This window comes from Nyctereutes procyonoides, unplaced genomic scaffold (genome assembly GCF_905146905.1).
Source record: "Nyctereutes procyonoides isolate TBG_1078 unplaced genomic scaffold, NYPRO_anot_genome, whole genome shotgun sequence".
NCBI lineage: Eukaryota > Metazoa > Chordata > Mammalia > Carnivora > Canidae > Nyctereutes > Nyctereutes procyonoides.
Window position 1 is genome coordinate 96,280,263 of NW_026575125.1, and position 8,183 is coordinate 96,288,445.

At 34.5% G+C, this 8,183-nt stretch overlaps 1 non-coding gene across 1 annotated transcript; it reads right to left on the reverse strand.

Moving 5' to 3' along the window:
- Nucleotides 1–6,614: 6,614 nt before the first annotated feature.
- On the reverse strand, nucleotides 6,615–6,721 carry LOC129519034 (U6 spliceosomal RNA). Its single transcript, XR_008666331.1, has one exon. It is a non-coding gene; the product is annotated as a U6 spliceosomal RNA (small nuclear RNA).
- Nucleotides 6,722–8,183: the final 1,462 nt, after the last annotated feature.

An 8,183-nucleotide genomic window follows, 5' to 3' on the forward strand; every position in this document is an offset into this window, starting at 1 on the left:
CAGTTGCCTACTCAATATCTATATTTTGATGTCTAATAAGCATCTCAAACTTAATATGCCCAAATCCAACTCTATATCCTTCTTCAAATCTATTCCACCTGCACTTTTTCTGATGTCCATTAACAATAACTCAATCCTTCTAGCTGCTCAGGCCAACAACTTTGGAGTCATTTTTTTTTTACTTTTTCTCATGTTCCACATCATCCATTCTGTCATGAAATCCTATTCCTTCTATCTTCAAAATAAATTCATAGTCTGAGTACTTCCCATCATATTCACCACTACTAGACTGATGCAAACCAACATCATTTCTCATATGAACTAGTGTGACAGCCTTAAATCTGATCTATCTGCTTATATCCATTACCTTACAATTTATTCTCAACAGAGAAGACCGGGTAATCTTTTAAGTGGAAATTAGGTAATTTAATCCATTGACCAACACTTTCCAATGATTACCCATCTCAGAATAAAAGACAAAAACTTTCAAGCTGCATATTAGGACCTGTACAATATACTCCAGTGCTTTACAATAGAAATATAATGTAATCAACTTATGAAATTTTAGATTTTCTAGTAACCACATCAAAAATAAACATAAAATTAGTTTTAATAAATTATATGCAATATGTATGAAATATTACCACTTTACCATGTAACCAATATAAAATATAATTAATGAAATATTTCACATTCCCTTTTTCATACTATATATTCAAAATCTGGCATGTATTTTTATACTGACATCACATTTTCGATTTGAACTATTCATATTTCAAGGGCTCAATAACCGCAAACAGCCAGTGACAATTGTATCACACAGTCAGACCCTTCTGTTACTCCTTTGACCTCATCTTCTAATACTTTCCCTCTCACTCACTCAACTCCAGTACTCCCTTACTCAGTCTGGAAAGATTCTACACTTGCTCTTCCTTCATTTTAGAATGTTCCTATGCTTGATACCCAATTGATTTACCCCCTCATTTCTTATAGGTGTTTGGTCGAATGGTACTTTCTCAGTGAGGCTTTCTCTGATTAATTATGTATAATGTCATGCTGTCTGAATTGTCTATACCTCTTACAAGATTTGTTGATCTGCATGAAACTTATCAATACTTTGATATTTAACATCATCTACTTTTTATTTTTTTTTAATTTGAGAGAGTGAGAAAGAGAGAGGAGAGGATGAGCTGTGGGAAGGGACAGAGAGATAGGAAGAGGCAGACTCCCTGCTGAGCTGGGAACCCAACATGGGGCTCAGTCCCAGAAACCTGAGATCATGACCTGAGCTGAAGGTAGAAGCTTAACTGACTGAGACACCCAAGGTGCCCCTATCATCTATTACTTTTTACAGATTTTTTAGATCTATAGATTAGAAAGTAAGTTCTAGACCATAGAGGTCTTTTTGTTTGTTTATTGCTGCTGTATCCTCTTAGTAAGAAAAATACCAAATGGTAGCAAACAATGAAAGATTATTGAATAAAATCATTTTAAAATAAGCAAAAAATACTATATCAACCTTAATACATAGCAGTGACAACTAATTCTGGTTTGACATACTCTAGCGTACCTACCAGGAATCTCAATAAGTAATTTATTCAATAAATATTTAATAAATTACTACAGTGTACTAGATATAGGAATTACAAGGGGAATCTAAGAGATATTCTATCTACCTTAATGCAGTATACAGTCTAGTCTATCCTGACTTTACTCTTGCACTATGGTTTTTCAAGATGGTGTGATTGGGAGAAATTGATTGAAAGAGACACGGGTACTCCTTGTATTATTTCTTACAAGTTCACATGGATACACAATTATCTCAAAATGAAAAAGAAAAGTACAGGATGCTATGAAAGCAGAGAATAGATCTGGTGAATTAAGAGGGCTTCCTTGAGGAGGTGATATTTCAGCTCTAATAGGAAGTATGACCAAAAAGTAACTGGATGTAGGGGAAGGAACAGCATTCCAGGCAGCGATATTATTCTTTTGCAGTATGGAGGTTGAATTAAATGGGGAACAATGTTTGACACAGGAATGTTGGGTGGCTAGTATTGTATTCTAGGTAAGAAATAATGGTAATTTGGTCTTGTGTGATATCAATCATGATGATAATTAAATGGGCTCAAGACCTATTCAGGATGTGAAGTAAAGTAACAGAAGTTTTAAAGATAGATGAAAATAAATTACATTAATTTTCTTAATAAAATATATCATGTATTTTAGTAGTGCTGGGAAATATTAGATCATTACAATTCTGAAAAGATTGCAAATAACCAATACAAAGTAATATATACCTTTTGAAATTACCTTGACTTGCAACACATGATATTTGCACTAATGGATATCCATCTACCTGTCACACAAAGAAAATAGTTTGTCACTTGTAAATCATTTCTTTCCAACATATACTTATTGTATAACCCAATAGAAAAATGAAACTCAATGAAAATCGCCTGTATGTCCCTATTATGCATTCATTCATCATATCGAATAGTAACTATATGCAGACATTAAACATACACACAAGAATAAAAAGAATTGAGTCTTATCACAGCTTAGGCTCTGGAAGCCTTCAGACCTGAGTTTGAATTCTGGCTACGGAGCAGAATTCAATCAGCATTATGTTATCAGCATTATGTTAGGTAAATTACCTATGTTCTTGTCAATCATTTTCCCCATCTCTGAAATAGAAATAACGGTATAAAGACCTACTTGTTCTTAATATTCTTCTCCCCAACTTCTGGGAAACAACCATCTCTGGATTCTTCTAATAACTCTGACAGTAACTTGTTTCTTTGTGGATCTATTTCTTCTATCTTCTCCTTAAAAATTAGTTTGTCTATGGTTCTGCCCTTAAAACACTGCCTCACTTCACTCAGTCTCTCCAGAACTTTCATTAAATCTTTTATAGTTTCATAAAAGCTGTATAGGCTATGAACATTCTCTATCTCTATTCTAAGACATATTTATTAAATACTTGCTGGAGTCATTTTCCTAGATTTCCCAAGGCTTCTCAAATCAAATATGACCAAAACTAAATTAATCTTACCTCCAAAGCATGTCTTACTTTATATTTATTTGCTATCTTGCCTAATGTCACAACCGCACCACCGAATTATCCTCAGTAGAGTCTGACGTTATCCTTGAATTACATTTTCTCCCCCAAATAATGTTATAATTACTTCAAATTCACAAAAAAACTTAAAGTATAATATAGAAATCTCTTACGTATCTATTAAACAGCTTTGTCATGACTTAAATTTGGCCATATTTATTTTAGATCCTTGTTATAAATAATTTGTAGGTATATATGAAGATATATATGTAAGTATACACCTTCTCTCCCTCTTTCTATAGAATGACTACTATTTATTTATGATTTCCAAAAATGCTTTGTACTTACATAACAGATTGAGGTATCCACAAACATATGTCTCCATATACCTATACTGAATATATACATGATTTAAACTCATATAAATAGAATGATCTTGCACATATACATCTACAATGTGATGTGTTTGTTCAACCTTATAATTGTATTTACCCATATGCTTTGATTCATTTTTATTGCTTTATAGTGTTCCATTGTAGAAAAATAACATCCATTTTCTTGATTGATATTTAAGCTATCTTCTTCTACCACAAGTGCTATAATTTTTATACTTAAAATCTTTTCATGTGAAAAAAATCTTTTCATGTGTACATGTATTGAAACTTTTCTAGGAATATTGGAATGCAATTGCAATTTTTTATCATTAGTAGCTAGGAGTCATACCCATTTGTACATCTATCAGCAGCAGGTAAGAGTCATTGTTCTACAATCTCAAAAATACCTAATATTTTTACTTTTTTCTTATCTGATGTGTATGGAATGCTGGCATATTTTTATTTTTTATTTTTTTCATTTTTTTGCTGGCATATTTTTAAGTGCATATTTCCTTATTTCTAGTGTATTTGAACATACTTTGGGGGGCGGGGCAAGATGGTGGAAGAGTAGGGTCCCCAAGTCACCTGTCCCCTCCAACTTACCTAGATAACTTTCAAATCTTCCTGAAAATCTACAAATTTGGTCTGAGATTTAAAGAGAAACAGCTGGAATGCTACAGTGAGAAGAGTTGCTCTTCTATCAAGTACAACTGGTTTTTGGCCACTCTGCACTGAGCAAAATGACTAGAAGGAAAAACACACCACAAAAGAAAGAACAAGAAACAGTCCTCTCTTTCACAGAGTTACAAAATTTGGATTACAATTCAATGTCAGAAAGCCAATTCAAAAGCATATAAAGCTACTGGTGGCTCTAGAAAAAAGCATAAAAGATTCAAGAGACTTCATGACTGCAGAATTTAGATCTAATCAGGCAGAAATTAAAAATCAATTAAATGATATGCAATCCAAACTAGAGGTCCTAACGACGAGGGTATATGAGGTAGAAGAACGAGTGAGTGACATAGAAGGCAGTTGATGGCAAGGAAGGAAACTGAAGAAAAAAGAGAAAAACAATTAAAAGATGATGAGGATAGGTTAAGGGAAATAAATGACAGCTTCAGAAGGAAAAATCTGTTTCATTGGGGTTCCAGAGGGCGCCGAAAGGGATAAAAAGGTAGAAACTGTATTTGAACAAATTATAACTGAGAAATTCCCTAACTTGGGAAGGGATACAGGCATTCAGATCCAGGAGATAGAGAGATCCCCCCTAAAATCAATAAAAACCACTCAACACCTCGACATTTAATAGTAAAATTAACAAATTCCAAAGATAAGGAGACGATCCTGAAAGCAGCAAGAGACAAGAAATCCATAATCTTTAGGGGGAGAAGCATTAGAATAACAGCAGACTTCTTCACAGAGACCTGGCAGGCCAGAAAGTGCTGGCAGGATATATTCAGGGTCCTAAATGAGAAGAACATGCAGTCAAGAATACTTTATCCAGCAAGGCTCTCATTCAGAATAGAAGGAGAGATAAAGAGCTTCCAAGATAGGCAGAAACTGAAAGAATATGTGACCACCAAACTGGCTCTACAGGAAATATTAAGGGGGACCCTATAAAAGAAAGGGGAAGTCCAAGGAAACAATCCAGAAAAACACGGACTGAATAGGTATCATGATAACACTAAATTCACATCTTTCACTAGGAAGTCTGAACGTGAATGGGCTTAATGACCCCATCAAAAGGCACAGGGTTTCAGACTCGATAAAAAAGCAAGACCCATCTATTTGCTGTTTACAAGAGACCCATTTTAGACCTAAGGACACCTACAGCCTGAAAATAAAAGTTTGGAGAACCATTTACCATTTAAATGGTCCTCAAAAGAAAGCAGGGGTAGCCATACTCATATCAGATAAATTAAAGTTTATCCCAAAGACTGTAGTAAGAGTTGAAGAGGGACACTATATCATACTTAAAGGATCCATTCAACAAGGGGACCTAACAATCATGAATATTTATGCCCTGAATGTGGGAGCCGCCAAGTAAAAAAAAATCAATTAATAACCAAAGTTAAGACACGCTTAGATAATAATGCATTTACACTTGGTGACTTAAACATAGCACTTTCTACAATCGACAGGTATTCTAAGCAAAACATCTCAAAAGAAATAAGAGCTTTAAATGATACACAGGATGAGATGGATTTCACAGATATCTACAGAACTTTACATCCAAACGCAATTGAATACACATTCTTCTCAAGTGCACATGGAACTTTCTCCAGAATAGACCACATACTGGGTCACAAATCAGGTCTTAACCAATACCAAAAGATTGGGATCATCCCCCGAATATTTTCAGACCATAATGCTTTGAAACTAGAACTAAACCACAAGAAGAAGTTTGGAAGGATTAAAAACACGTGGAGATTAACCATCCTGCTAAAAGATGAAAAGGTCAATCAGGAAATTAGGGAAGAATTAAAAAGATTCTTGGAAACTAATGAGAATGAAGATTCAACCATTCAAAATCCTTGGGATACAGCAAAAGCAGTCCTGAGGGGGAAATACATCGCAATACAAGCATCCATCCAAAAACTGGAAAGAACTCAAATACAAAAGCTAACCTTGCACCTAAAGGAGCTGGAGAAAAAACAGCAAATTGAACTCCAATAAAAAAATTAAAAATAAAGAAAAATAAAAAAATAAAAAATGAATATACTTTGATATGTACATTAGACATCTAGTTTTTTTATTGTAAACTATCTTGCACATTCTTTAGTCTTTTATTTTATTTTATTTTTGTATATATTTTTATTGGAGTTCTATTTGGCAACATATAGTATAACACCCAGTGTCATCCCGTCAAGTGCCCCCCTCAGTGTCTGTCACCCAGTCACCCCATCCCCCCACTCACCTCCCCTTCCACTACCCCTTGTTCGTTTCCCATAGTTAGGCGTCTCTCATGTTTTGTCACCCTCCCTGACGTTTTCCACTAATTTTCTCTCCTTTCCCCTTTAATCCCTTTCACTATATTTTATATTCCCCGAGTGAATAAAACCATATAATGTTTGTCCTTCTCTGATTGACTTACTTCACTCAGCATAATACCCTCCAGTCCTATCCACATTGAAGCAAATGATGGGTATTTGTCGTTTATAATGTCTTAGTAATATACACCAAAAAATATGGAACGCTTCACGAATTTGTATGTCATCCTTGCCCAGGGGCCATGCTAATCTTCTCTGTATCTTTCCAATTTTAGTAAATGTGCTGCCCAAGCGAGCACTAGTCTTATTTTGAATTTTTGTATCTTTCTTTTTCCTTGATGAAACGTATTTTTATCAATCTTGATATAATCTTTTTCCAGATACATTACAAATAATTCTCCCAATAGTTATTTCATAATTTTGTTTATAGTAGTTGATTACACAGAAGTCCTTAATTCCATACAACTAAATTTATTACTTTTTTTAAGATTTGAGGGTGTTTTTGTGTACATTTTATATACAAAATCTACTCCTAACCTAACGTCAAAGACATTTTCTCATTTTTCTTTGTAAAAGTTTTCGAGTTTTATTTTTCATGTTAAATCTTTACTCAATTTGAGATTTACACTTGTTTACAGTGTAAAATATGAGTAAATAAAATGTTTTCATAAATATAACGAACTGTTCCAGTATCATTTATTTAAAAGCCCATATTTTTCTGTACTTATTCATAGTACCCCCTTTTAAAATATATCAGATTTTTTATATGTATGGGTTCATATTGTGTCAACTGGGGAATGTCTATCTTTGTAATAATAATGCATTTCTTACCAAATATTTACAATATCTTATTATGTTGTACAACATGCTTCCCCTTATTTTTAGAAATTATATTGTCTATTCTTTTTATCTTGTATATTTTTTTAAGATTTTTTTAAATTTTTATTTATTTATGATAGTCACAGAGAAAGAGAGAGAGGCAGAGACATAGGCAGAGGGAGAAGCAGGCTCCATGCACCGGGAGCCCGACGTGGGATTCGATCCCGGGTCTCCAGGATCGCGCCCTGGGCCAAAGGCAGGCGCCAAACCGCTGCGCCACCCAGGGATCCCTTATCTTGTATATTTATATAAATGTTAGGATCTGTGTGTCAATTTCATGACAAAAAATCTTTTTAGGATTTCAAGGAGAATTGCATTTAATTTATGGGTTATTTAAGGGATTGCTGTCATATATGCCATTTTCTTCGCCCTTCCAAGGTTATAATGTATCATTCCATTTAATTAAGTTTATCTTGTAATTTTCACTACATTTTTATAATTTCTACAAAAATATATTTTAAAGATTTATTTGTTTTAGAGATACAGCAGAGGGAGAGGAAGAGAATTTCTCTCCTTTTTTAAGGTTTTATTTATTTATTTGACAGAGAGAGGGAATAAGCAGGGGGTGTGGAAGGCAGGGAGAGAGAGAGAAGCAGGCTCCTGTTGAGCAAGGAGCCCAATGCCAGACTCCATCCGAAGACTCTGGGATCATGACCCAAGCCGAAGGCAGATGCTTAACTGATTGAGCCGCCCAGGTGCCCCAAGAGGAAGAGAATCTCAAGCACAGTCCCCACTGAGCATGGATCCTGATATGGGACTTGATTTCATGACCTTGAGATCATGACCTGGGCCAAAACAAAGAGTCAGACACTTAGGTAACCGAGCCACCCAGGCACCACTATACAAAAATACTTAGCTCAATTTTATTACCAGGCATTGGTT